The sequence below is a fragment of the Stigmatopora argus genome, chromosome 20 (genome assembly GCF_051989625.1).
Source record: "Stigmatopora argus isolate UIUO_Sarg chromosome 20, RoL_Sarg_1.0, whole genome shotgun sequence".
NCBI lineage: Eukaryota > Metazoa > Chordata > Actinopteri > Syngnathiformes > Syngnathidae > Stigmatopora > Stigmatopora argus.
This window is the reverse complement of record NC_135406.1, coordinates 12,336,875-12,347,302: the sequence shown is the minus strand read 5'-3', so window position 1 is coordinate 12,347,302 and position 10,428 is coordinate 12,336,875. Positions and strand designations below refer to the sequence as shown.

Sequence of the window (10,428 nt, the reverse complement as noted above, 5' to 3'; positions counted from 1 at the left end):
TGTTCCCCCAGAGGCTCAGCATGGCTACGCTCAGGTAAGGCGGGCCGGGAGGGGGGGGGGGGCGTGTTTGCCGTAGACGGCCATCTTTCCTTCCATCCTTCAGGTCTCCCAGCACGGCTCTGCTGATCAAAGACGAGAGCCGCAACGTCTTCTACGAGCTGGAGGACCCGCGAGACGTGCGCGACCGCTGCGTCATCAAGATCTACTGCAAGGAGCCCGTCTACGGGACCTACCCGGGACCCCGAAACTCGCCCCTGGCCAACGGTGACCTGAGGGTGAGGACGTCTTGTCTGCTTCCCGCCGCCGCCACCGACACCGCCGAGACTGAAAATGGACACTGAGATGGACATTGGAAGGGAAACGGAATTTCCTTCCTTCCTGACCTGCGGCCTTTCATTCCTTCCTCCCCTCTCTCCCCTCTCTTGCCCCTCTTGATCCCGCCCTCCCATCCTCTCTCGCTACCTGACTCCCTCCCTCCCTCCCTCCAGCGAGAAATGGTATACGCCCCCCAGGACTCACCCCCCGGCCGGCGCCCCGGCGCGGCCCCGCCGGCCTCGCCTCAGGGCTCGCCGTCGCGCACTCGCCTCCTCTACGGCGGCGGCCGCCCCTCCTCGTACGCGTCGCCTCCGCAGCAGCCGCTCTTCGGCGCCTCCTCCAGCGCCATCCTGGAACGGCGCGACGTGAAGCCGGACGACGAGGCGGGCGGGGCCCGGGTGGCGCTCCTCCCGCGGGCCGACGAGCGGGGCGGCGTCTACGCCGAGCCCTACTGTCCGGAGCCCCGCGGGGGTTTCTGCGAGACGCCGCACTCGCCGCTCCCCGCTCGGAACGACCCGTACGGCTCTTTGTATCGGCGAGGGGGGGGGCGGCGGCGTGCGCCCCGATGGAGGGCATCGGCCTTTACAGAGCGGGTGGCCCCTTTTACAACGACGCCTACGCGGCGTCCGCGTTGGCCGTCGGGCTGCGCGTGCCCACGCCTCCCTCCTCGCCGCAGAAGATGGGCGAGGTGCGCGACCCCTACGGCGGGACGCTTCCGTCCCGCGGCTCTCCGGGAAGGTCGGAGCGCCGCCGCGACTCGGTGTGCCTGGGCGGAGACGGTCCCAGGGTCAGGGGGCTGACTTCGGAGCAGCTGTGCCTGATGGCGGCGGCGGCGGCGGGAGCCGACGGGCTCCGAGCGGACGAGACGGACACCAGGTGGCGTCGAGGCCGCGCGGAAGGCGACCCCCGCCCCTTTCCGGCTAACGAGCGTGCGCCCTCGTCAAGGGAGCGCATGGAGGCGATGGAAAAGCAGATCGCCAGCCTGACGGGACTTTTGCAGAGAGTCCTCGGCAGAGGGCCCGAAGACGACGTTCCGTAAGTGCCGCGTTGCTTCCCTGCCGTCCCTCCTTGGCAAATTGCCTTTGACGTCTCCCCGCAGGGACCAAATGGAATCGGCCAGCGACGGCTCGGGAACCGAACGTGAGTAAGGACGAGGAACGGCTGGCGGGCACGTGGTGAAGGCTAGCTCCTAACGTCACGGCGCTCTCGATATGCAAGGGCGTACGGCTAGCTTTGAAATGCTAATGCTAATGCACCATTCACCCCATGGCCAAGCTAAATGCCGCTAGCATGTAAATGCCGCTCGCGCTTCTCCCTCTAGCCGGAGCCGCTAAAAAAAAAATCCCAGAATGGATACGTGCCAATGGATTGCTCGGCGGCGGTTGTTTGTGTCGGGACGTCGTTTGCAGCCGCCTACCTCTATCTTACTAGCTTTGAAATGCTAAGGTGTGGCGCCATTCACCCCCAGAGCCACGCTAAACGCCGCTCGCATGTAACTCATGCTTCTTGTTCCAGCTGGACCTGCTAAAAAAATCAGACCAGGTACTTTATCCATCACTTGGTTAGCGACAGATGTTTGTGTCAGCATGTTTCTTTGGTGAATGCGTGTCTATGTGCCAGCTAGTGTCTTCTTGTTTGGTGCCTGGGTTTTTTTTCCTTGGCGTATGTCGGCCGGGGGTGTCCAAAGTCTCGCCCAAACCAACGGTGGAGTCGTTTGGGAACCTATGGCTCACGTTAGCGTGCGCGCGATTGCCTAAACGCATTGAATGTATTGAACAAAGCGTTTGGCGACAGCGGCCACTCCGTCCGGGCCCCTGGCCCTGATGCCGCCGCCGTCATCCCCCGCCGCCCGGCCGCCCGGCCGCCCGACGCGTCTAGCGGGCAGATGCGGCGCCGGCTGCTGGGCCTGCAGCAGAGCACCGACGCGCTGCGTGGGCAACTCTCGCAGCTGCGCTCCATGCAGGTGAGACGGAGAGAAGGCGGCGCCGGGGTGAAGCCGGCCGGCCGGCCGGCCGAGCGACTCGGCGCCGTCGCCGCTATCGCGCCGCCCGCCGCTCAGCTGGAAAATCGGGATTCGGTGCTGGCCCTGCTGAGGCAGACGGAGGCGGAGCTCGGCGCCCTGACTCTGGAGGCCGCGGCACGTGCGCAAGAAGATCCTCCGCAGCGACAGCGCCTCCTGGTGGAGGAGGAGCGCCTCAAGTACCTGAAACGGCAGGAGGCGCTGGTGCAACAGCTGCAGTCAGTATGCCGGTTGCCCGGCCTTCCCTGACACCGACCCTCTGCTCTTCCCTTTCCTCGGCCTCGCCTTCCCTCGTTGCCGTCGCGCCGACGCAGACGGGTCGGCGAGAAGGAGCCGCGAGACGCCGGCGAGCGGCCCCCGGGCCCGACGGACGACGACGACGAGCCGGCGAGCTTCGCGACTCGGGCACGCGGGCGAGAGGAGGCCCGAGGGGCGCGCTCCGACCTCCGTCGACGTCACCCTGGTGAGCCGCTTCTCGCCGCAGAAATCCCCCCCCCCAAAAAAAAAACAAACGACAACGTCGACGTTTCAGGCGGCGGAGCGCGACTGGGACCCAAGCGGGCCAGCCTGACGCAGTTCAGCGCTCGGGACATCCATCGTCTGCTGGAGGAGACGCAGGCCGAGCTCCTCAAGGCGCTGCCCGACTTGGACGCGGCCGCCAAGACCCCGGCCAAGCCCGCCGTGCCCCCCAAACCTCAAATGGCCCCCTCTAGCGGCGAGCCGTCGCCGGGCAAAGTGCAGCTGGCGGCGCAGAAGCTCAACGGCGCCGAGGGCGGGGCCTGCCAGCGAGGAGCGGGTAAGAGCCGGGCGAGTCGCCGGCCAACCGCCGCTAAAGATGCGTCCGCTCAAGCCGCTCTCCCGTGACCTCGGGCGAGTTTGCCGCTGGCCCGTCCCATCCCTTTGAAGTGGGCGTCCCGCCTGAAAGGGATTGGACGTCTCAATGGCAACCAGCCAAGGAAAATGACCGCAGGCCACTCCCCGCTCATGTTTGGGCCTTTTACGAGCCACTTCCCATTTGGGGGCTTTCTAACTTCCAAACTCATTTGGCTGACATCCATGGCGGGAGATTTGCTCTGAGCGGACGCCGGCCGGTCGTTTCCTCCGGTCGAGCATCGCGCCTCGCCACGCACTAAGAGCTCGCCGCCTGGTTTGTTCCGTAGCGGACGCGGCCGTGGCCCGCTGCCGCACGGAGAAGTCGTCCAAGTCCCCGCCTCCGCCGCCGCCCCGCCGCAGCTTCCCGTCGGCGGCGGTCGCCAAGCGTGACGACGGCAAGGTGAGCGGCCGCCCGTCGGCCTCCCCGTTTTCGGGAGTGACGTCTCCGCCGTCCTCGAAAGACGGAGGACGGCGAGACGCCCAAAGCGCTGGCCAAGCTGAGGCGGACCCCCTGCGAGGCGCTGCGCCCCGCCTCCACGCCGCCCGCCACGTCGGGCTCGGAGCCGCGGGACGCCGACGACAATGAGGTAACGACGCCGCGGCCGCGAATTTTAATCGACGACGCCGTCGATCGACAACGAAAGCTAGCCGGCCAGAATGCGACAGACGCGGTGAAAAATTTGGCGCTGGCCGTCGCTACTAACCCCGATAACGCCAGTGACGCTAGCAAAGGGCAGAAAAATGTGTGGTCTGCGTTCCGCCCCCTTGGCCTCACTCTCAGGGTGCGTCGGTGTGGCCCCGCAGATCTCGGGCGGCTCGCCGGCGTCCGTCAAAGGTCCCACGGTGGCGGCCCGCCTCAAGTATTTGGAACAAGGAGGACGCAAGTCCAAGGAAGAGATGAGAGGCTTTCCGGGAGGGCGGCAGCAGGTTTTCCACTTCTAGGCGCCGTCGGCGCGTTGACCAGACGCTGGCCCGACAAAGCGCAAAGGACGCCTTGAGAGGAGAGGGTGGTGCCGCTCGCCGCTGTCGCCTCAAAAGGGGCGGCGGTCATCCGGTCGGTCGGCCGGCCCTGGAGTCCACCCCAAACCTCCTCCTTGCCGCCGACGTTTGGCCCTCTTCCGTCTTCTCTTTCGGGTGCGCTTGTATAGTCGAGAATGTGTCCGTGTTGTCGTGCTGGGTGGAAAAATGACAAATGCCATCTATGTTTTCTACTTGTTTTCTATTTTTCTACGCACGTGAGATATCGATGGTGTAAGATTCTTTTTGGGACTTGGAGCGTTCTTCTTTTTTTCCCACGCCTATCCATCCGTGGACCATCCACCTCCTGGCTTCTGTCATTTGCCCTTCTCCATCGTGGACAATTGCGCTCTTCATCAGTGTTCCCTCTAAGCTGCGCGCGTGCGCAATTGCGCACTACTCTCGTCCTCGCTGCGCAGCAGCAATCATATGGCGCGCAGTAAAAAAAAAAAAAAAAAAAAAAAAAAATGGATTTTTTTTTTTTTTTTTACCCCTTTCCCCATGATGGCGCCGTTTAAGCGGCAGCAAGTGGCAGTAGCTCTGTCCACTTATGTTTTTCGTGTTTTACAGCATGTTTTACATGAAAAATGGACAGGTCGCCGAATGGACGTTCCGCCGAACGTTCATTCGGCGACCTTCCCGTCTGTCAAACGTCCGTCGGCGAAACGTCTTTAGGCGAATCATCCGAGTACCGATGATGTCGCTCACACTGGTACTCAGTGCGCTCAGGGAGGTTGACTTTCTGCTCAGACCAACGAAAAATTAGAGGGAACATTGCTCTTCATACTGTGAAAGTGGCATGCAAACTGTGGACGTGCACGCCGACTACTTGTCTTAAGCATATTTCTCCTAATAACGTGGCGTCGTCAGTGTAGTATCGTACGTAAATGGCGTGGAAGAAAAGGTGGCCGGATCTGGCGTGCGGCCGGCTCCCCGCCGCCCGAACCTCCCGCTCGCCACCCACCGCCTTGTGCTTTTTTTGACGTCCTCCCCGTGTGGTGACAATAAAAGCCATCCGCCGGCCACCGGCCGCCGCTTCCGCTTGGTTTCGGACGCGTCTGCTTTCTTTTAGCCACCGAGTCGATCGGGAGCAGACCTCCATTTCTCCAGCTTCCAGCTGCCGGCGGCGGCGGCGGCGGCGAATAAACGCTTGTCGCGCGAAAAATCTCCCGAGACCAGACGGCGGGTGACTGTCGGAGGAGCTTTTAATGCATTTTTTTTTTCAACTCTCAGCATTAGACCCAGACCGGTCTCAGAATGCCGGCGCAACCGACGACAGCTTGTATTCCTTGACATTGACCCATTTTGTTTTGGCGCTCAAAATGACGGGCCGGCTAGCTAGCTAGCTAGCGAGACGGAGACGGACGGCTCGGCCGCAGGAGCTCCAGGGCGTCGCGGCGGAAGCGCCCGCCGGCCAGGGCGTACGCCAAGGGATCCAGGCAGCAGCGGACGTAGGCCAGGCTGCGCGTCACGCGCTCCGGCAGCGGCGCGCAAAGCGGCCCGGCCATCTTCAGGGACGTCAGCGCGCTGTGCGGCAGCTGGAAGAGGGCGAAGAGCAGCACCAGCGCCGCCATCAGCTTTAAGGTGCGCCGGCGACGCAGCACCAGCGCCGCCATCAGCTTTAAGGTGCGCCGGCGACGCAGCACCAGCGCCGCCATCAGCTTTAAGGTGCGCCGGCGACGCAGCACCAGCGCCGCCATCAGCTTTAAGGTGCGCCGGCGTCGCCGCCTCTCGCCGCCCGCCCGCAAGACGCCGGCGATGGCCGAGTAGCACGCCGCCATGGACAGGAAGGACAAAGCGAAGGACGGCCAAGGCGGCGCCGTCGGCCGCCCTCTTGACGGCGGTCCGGGCCAGAGTGCCGCAGTGGGCCTCTGGCCCGGAACCCCACACGCCGGAGAAGAGGAGCTCGGGCAGGCCGAGGAGGAGCGCCGTCGACCACGCCGCCGCCGTGGCCGCCCGCCCGAACGTCCGGCGCGCCCGGGGTCGGCGCGCCGCCACGGCCAGGTAGCGGTCGGCGCCGATGCACGCCAAGATCAGCGGGCCGCCGTACATGTTGACGGCGTACATGTTGACGGCGTAAACGCCGCGCGTGACCCGACACGCCGGCGCCGAGAAGATCCAGCCGGCGTGGGCGTCGACCGCCTGCAGCGGCAGCGTGAGCAGCGGCAGGAGGTCCGCCAGCGCCAACTGGAAGAGGAAGGCGTCGGTGGGCGAGCGCGGGCCGCGCCGACGCCTGGCCGCCAGGGTGGCCACCACCAGACAGTTTCCCGCCACGCCCAACAGGAAGACCACGGAGAAGAGACACGCCTGGAAGGCCTTGACGCCGGCTTCGCGCCGGCCCGCCTCGCACCACTCGGAGACGCCGCCGTCGTCGTCGTGGCCCGACGCTTCGCGCCAGTTCTCCAGCGACCAGTTGTCGTAGTCGGCGAAGTCGTAGTCGGCAAAGTCGTACTCGGCGGACGGACGGACGGCGAGGTCGCTCGGCAGCCTGACGACACCAGAGTCAAAGCTTAGTCGCGGACGGACGGACGGACGGACGGACGGACGGACGGACGGACGGACGGATGGATGTGTAAAATGTAGTTCCAGGTGTTGGAAAAAAAGTGACTTATTTAAGATGAGGGGGAAAAAGCAAAAGTCACAAACCTGGAGGCGCTCGTCATCCTGCGTTGTGCGCCCCACACGGCCCTCATCTGGCCTCTTGTCGGAAGCCGTCAGCCAATCGGGCGTGTCTCGGCGACCCCTGACCTGACCCGAGTCTCTTGCGAAAGCGGGGAGCCCGCGTTTGTTTCTGATCTATAATGTGTAAGAGCGTTCTGCGAAGCGATGCGGTCGACACGCCCAGCCGACCGCCGCATGACCACAAAAAGGCGCTCTTGTGTACTTTGCCAATGTGAAAGTTGAGGCAGGAAGTTTGCCCTCTTTCTGTCGAATTGTCCTTCTTCCTGTTGCCGTTGGGGGGCGATGTGCTTCATTCATTCTTCTTCACTATGATCGCTAAATCAGGGTTCCCTCTCAGCTGCGCGGTCACTGACCGACGACAACAAAAGGTCATTTCGGGAAAAACGGACTAACACTGTGTCCAGCCAATGATATGATGCGGTTGGGGTCATGTGTTTACTTCCGCAGCATGATTACATTTCGCAGGTTAGCTTATGGCTACCAGTTTGGTGGAGCTGCTGCCCGCCAGCCAAACGAGTCAAAGTAAAAAAGAAATGCGCTTCTTTTAAGATGGAACGGTTGTCGGACGGAGTATGTGCAAATAGAAGAACAAGCAGTGTAATTGGGTAAGAACTGTCGAAAACTTTGCCAAGTGTGTGTCTGTGTGTCTGTGTGTGTGTGTGTGTGTGTGTGTGTGTGGTATGTGTCATTGTTTGCCTTCAACCTACACGATGGACTATAGATGGAAATTAGCCCTTGGCTGCAATCTTACATATTGACATATGTATGTTCATGAATATGTGCTGTCCCTTATGAAATAAATCAAATGAGCTAAAGTTGTAAGCGAGTTTTCTGATGGAAAAATATTGCACAGAAATGGAAGCTTGACTATGTGGAGTGACACGTTCAGCAGAAAAGTCGTTTGAAGCAGAATGAGAAGTGAGAAGGACAGATGTGAAAAATGAGGTCAACTTGAAGTCACATTTGTGCTCATTCTAGTGTCATTTATTTAGATATTTTATCCACAGATATCAATCATTACATTTTATGATGACTAGATCATTTATGGCTAGTAGACACATTACCTGTCAAGTTATACATTTTTTGATCATTTCAAATTGTGTACGCTGTATAACAAGCTTTGTACGGGAAAAACCTTTTTCTTTTTTAAAATACGTTTTTCCCATCTGGTTTTAGGCATTTGGGCTGTAATCCAGAACGTTTCTGTTGCCGGTATCAGAGGAAAACAGCATTGTCAATTGCTAATATTGTCAAGCATGATATGCGCACGTGCATTCCCCTTTCACCAGTCCACCTTTTTCACCATCCAAAATATAGCGAGCAAGGTACCCTGGCTGATGGCAGCTGTTCTACTGGTGTGTGCCCATTGCCAGCATTTATGCTGTTGATGGCACTGATCCTCTGTATGCCCGGACGTATGAAAAATTGGAGGGAGGGAGGGCTGGCTGGCCACGGCGCCAGGAATCTTTGGCGCGCACGGGCGACTTCATCGGTAGCAACAGTTGGGCGACTCCCGCTCAGCGGGCAACCCCCTCGCCCGCCGGCATGTTGACGTGCGCGGTCAGCAGCGGGGCGCCGCGCCCCCCGGCCAGGACGAAGACCTTGATGACGTCGGGGACGTCGCCGAGGCGCTCCACCAGCGTCCGCAGCGGGTAGACGGGTCCCGGCAGCAGCAAGGGGATCTTCAGCAAGGGCTCCCTCAGCCGGTAAGAGGCGGCGTCGTAGAGGAAGCTGACGCTCAGGTCGCGGAGGGGCCGGCGGGGCGCCATGTTCTGCAGGCCCAGCGTCAGCTCCAGGGAGGGGCCCAGGCCCCGCACGGCCGCCGTGATCTTGAGCGAGCGCCCGGGGCTCGACGACACCGATGTATGTAATCATACATACATACATTTTTATACCTTCTGGCCAGGTTAGCTGTTTGCCACGCCTCCACACTCACGTTCGCTATCGATGGACTGTTTGCTGTTGTATTGCCTTCAAAATATTCCCAAAATGATGCACACAAATGTCCTCACAATAGGATAACGCACGACCACTTGCCAACGAGAAATAGTCTTTAAGGAACGATCGCGGGACCTTTCCTAAGAAAGAATAACAGGAAATGACATAGCTGAGCTTCCCACTTAGTGATTGTGGGTAATGAAGTTTTATTCTGAGAAAGGTTGCCATTGCCGATGGGTGTTGTCTGCAGGAGTATACTTCATTACCCAGAAAGCCCTCTTTTTGCATGCGCGTTGTGCGTTGCCTGGTCGTATGAGAAACTCGTCTGAATTAATTAGTTCCGTGCTCGTAAATATTGTTATACACGAAAGATATGCAAAAAAGACCTGGCTTGGTCGCATCACGAAATTTTGACCGCATAACGGGCGAATTATTCGATCGAAATTTCCCCCGTAAGACGAGCATTTTGTATGACGAGCGGTCGTATGACGAGGTACCACTGTACTTAAGTCTAAATCACAAATCACTCATTTTGCTAAAATAGCTAAATTGTGCTATCTGAATTCCAATTGAATTTCTCATCCGTTTTGTTTACTCAAGATAAGAGCCATTTTCTGTAGCTCACTATTAACACAATTAAAATCTACAATAAATAGATTAAAGAAAATAACCCATGTCATAATATTGTCAATTTTCTATTTCTCTCTAGGGACGTCCCGTCTTAATTTATTATCTCTTTAATACTTATTTTGTTATCTTATTTATCCGCCCAAGTAGCCTCTTTAGTCATTTATTTTCTTATTTTGCGCGGCAATCATTGTTTTATAAGTGCGTCGCAACGCACCTCCTGGTTTTATCTATTTCCCCCTATGAGGATTATGCATGCTATCAGTTATTATTCTATTTTTCTTATATTGAGCTCTGTTTTACTCACTCTCATGGCACGGTATTTCTATACTTTTACTTTATTTTTTAACAATCTCCAAAAATCCCTGACGGGGGTTGCGACCCCCCCCTCAATACGATCTTAAGAATCCCAGATTCCTTTACCTACTACAAGTATCATGAAATCTGATTTCATATATAATCACGAAAATGTTCCCTGAACAATTACTCGGACTATATAAGTGAAATTTCTACTGTGACTTCTCAATAATTTAAACAATCCAATAGCAGAATTTTGACATTATAGAAACAGGAATTCTGCTCACCTTTAGTTGATTTCAGGCCTGTTTTAAGAAGTCGCCGAAGAAGTTTCTGGGCAGTCCCGGACTGCCCCTTTGTGTAGTCTCAAGTCCCCGATTTGAATAATTATCACGTCCCAGACGTGAGTCAAATTTCTCATAGGGAAACGGTGCCTTATGCTAGATTGATTTTACGAAATCATTTAAACCGTGCCTTACTGTCTCAGGTGCTCGTCCTGGTTCGATGAGATTCGTCACTGGACCTCGGGGTGACGGGGGACCAATCCCCAATGGCCCCTTTGCTCAATGGGGGATGGCTAACGTTACCTTGGCCTCTCGATTCCCCGTTGTCCCGATGCCACAGATCTTGAATCTCGGGTATTTTCGGCACCAAAATGT

At 58.2% G+C, this 10,428-nt stretch overlaps 2 pseudogenes across 2 annotated transcripts in view; one reads left to right on the top strand and one right to left on the bottom strand.

The window, feature by feature from the left end:
* Nucleotides 1–4,262, top strand: part of LOC144066172 (SRC kinase signaling inhibitor 1-like) — a 4,646-nt pseudogene extending 384 nt beyond the window's left edge. The window contains exons 2-14 of the transcript XR_013297392.1: nucleotides 1–34; nucleotides 104–275; nucleotides 489–1,191; nucleotides 1,261–1,350; nucleotides 1,415–1,455; nucleotides 1,831–1,857; nucleotides 2,110–2,278; nucleotides 2,375–2,553; nucleotides 2,650–2,798; nucleotides 2,868–3,131; nucleotides 3,496–3,608; nucleotides 3,670–3,795; nucleotides 4,013–4,262. The exon at nucleotides 1–34 is cut by the window's left edge and continues 96 nt beyond it. The product of XR_013297392.1 is annotated as an SRC kinase signaling inhibitor 1-like (transcript). The remainder of the gene's footprint in view (nucleotides 35–103; nucleotides 276–488; nucleotides 1,192–1,260; nucleotides 1,351–1,414; nucleotides 1,456–1,830; nucleotides 1,858–2,109; nucleotides 2,279–2,374; nucleotides 2,554–2,649; nucleotides 2,799–2,867; nucleotides 3,132–3,495; nucleotides 3,609–3,669; nucleotides 3,796–4,012) is intronic.
* Nucleotides 4,263–5,571: 1,309 nt separating this feature from the next.
* Nucleotides 5,572–7,213, bottom strand: LOC144066171 (C-C chemokine receptor type 10-like; annotated as a pseudogene). Its single transcript, XR_013297391.1, has 3 exons — nucleotides 6,872–7,213; nucleotides 5,937–6,713; nucleotides 5,572–5,819 (listed from the first exon to the last, which is right to left on the bottom strand). The product of XR_013297391.1 is annotated as a C-C chemokine receptor type 10-like (transcript).
* Between the last annotated feature and the right edge of the window lie 3,215 nt (nucleotides 7,214–10,428).